The 1,937-nt window shown below is 39.0% G+C and overlaps 1 long non-coding RNA gene across 2 annotated transcripts; it reads right to left on the minus strand.

Annotated features, from left to right (window-relative positions):
- Nucleotides 1-339: 339 nt before the first annotated feature.
- LOC120320721 lies at nucleotides 340-1,937 on the minus strand. 2 transcript variants are annotated; one of them, XR_005560249.1, is made up of 4 exons: nucleotides 1,486-1,937; nucleotides 1,306-1,416; nucleotides 625-703; nucleotides 340-558 (listed from the first exon to the last, which is right to left on the minus strand). It is a non-coding gene; the product is annotated as an uncharacterized LOC120320721 (long non-coding RNA). The 2 variants fall into 2 exon arrangements; XR_005560248.2 differs by having other exon boundaries at nucleotides 1,306-1,936.

Raw genomic sequence — 1,937 nt, forward strand, 5'->3', positions numbered from 1 at the left:
TGGTTGATTTCTAGGCATGACTGATATATGGCTTGTATTGACATGGACACAGTTCTTGACTTTCATTTTAGTTGGCTGGAAACCACCATCAGTCAGGCGGCCAGTCGGCCAGTCATCCAGTCATCCAGTCATTCAGTCTTTCAGTCAGCCAGTCAGCAGCAAGCTTGTGTCAATATGTCAGTCAGTCAATCGGTGTTTGCATAAGTCTTCGCTCCGCAGATCGCCAGGTCTTTGATCGCCTGGAAGACTGATTAACATAACTTTCCGACAAAGGCACCCAAACAGCCAACTGGCGCCGTCTGAATTTTGATTTGATTTGGAAATATAAATTGTTTGGCTTTTTTATTTTTCGCAAATATGAATACAAAATAATAAATAAATAAAGGGCTGACCTCAGACCGACCAGAAGCGGCGAAATTCAAATCACATTCCATTCGCCATCTGATAAAGACGAAATTTATTGCCCTCGGCGATTACAACCAATTTACGATTTAAGTTATTTGCCCATATCACTTCACAATTGTACCGATATCGCATACCTTATATGGAATATGCATTCTGCAAACGAATTCAAAAAGTTCCGCATTTAATGACCCATAACATTTTGCCTTGTGTTGTGCATACCTAATTTCGAGATTTATTAATTTTCGTTCATCCATAATGGGTGTGTGACACGGCACATGCAAAGATTCAATAATTTTGTCTAAAAAATAGGAAAGTCACATGTGCAATTGGCTTTTTACGGCCGTCATAAAATGTTTTAATACTGTGCTAATTGATGGAGCTGTGGACACGACAATTTCCTGTGGCAGTAAAAACTTATTGTTTAAACACGATTTATGGCAAAAACGAGGCAAAAGTGCTATCAATAGGTATTACGTATTGAGTAAAAGATGCTAACGAGCATTATAAAGAGGATGTCGATTTATTTAAAGATATTATTCAAATGGTCAAAGAAACGTGAGTTAATCCATGCCATTTTCTTATTTTCTTTGTTAGAAAAAAACAATATTTCCTCGCACTGATGGCACTTACATTTTTGTGCAATCAACATTTTCTTGCACTCTAAGAGATAATAGTCAGTTCAAACTAGTTGCCAAAAAAGTGAAGAAAAGAAGAATATTCACATAAAGGTCAGGCATTGAAAACAAAACTGTTGACAGTTCTGACAAAGGAAATGATTGGCAGTTTCTGGATTTAAGCCAAACCGAAAAACGGTTGGCCATTGTGAAAGATACTTGTTTAGCCGTTCTAAGTCCAGGATTTGTTTTCGCTTTGGCTTGGCATTATATTGATCCTACTTACGGATACAGATACGCATATGTGCTCTGATGAGCAGCCGGGGGATAAAGACTGTTTGCATATGGAGATTTCGCCGGGGGGTAGTTAAATAGCACAGCCGACGAACTTTTCATCCTGTCAACCGTCTCACATAAATCCAACCTTTATAAGCATTTAATTGGCCGTCTGCTGGGCTCTACTCACATCTTTGGGACAACCAGTTTAGCCATTGCTCGAGTACCATTTGTGTGATTACCGAAGTACCTAGAGCTGCATTATTTATGTTTCTGTTTCTGTTTCTCTTTTTTATTTATTTTGAATTTCGATTTTTTGTTGTGTTTTCATTACTGGGTGACCAGGCCTGGGTGATCAAGCCCAAGTTGTCGTCCTAAAAAAACAATGGGAAGAATTGGAACTGCAATCATCCCCTGAACCGGAACCAGAGTAAAGTACTCTCTGTTTGTACACAACACATGCTGCAGTTGTTATTGCTGCATTTAAGCACTTTGTGAGAATGTTTCCTCATTGTTTATTTTGTCCAAAGCCTGAGTGGGCTGGATGACTATTTTGCGTTCGACAATCCTTCAATCTATTCCCACTATCGCCGTGGTAATCTATTCATTTATTTTTGGACTGCCAGATCCTTGTGGTTTCGG

Source organism: Drosophila yakuba, chromosome 2L, assembly GCF_016746365.2.
Source record: "Drosophila yakuba strain Tai18E2 chromosome 2L, Prin_Dyak_Tai18E2_2.1, whole genome shotgun sequence".
Lineage (NCBI taxonomy): Eukaryota > Metazoa > Arthropoda > Insecta > Diptera > Drosophilidae > Drosophila > Drosophila yakuba.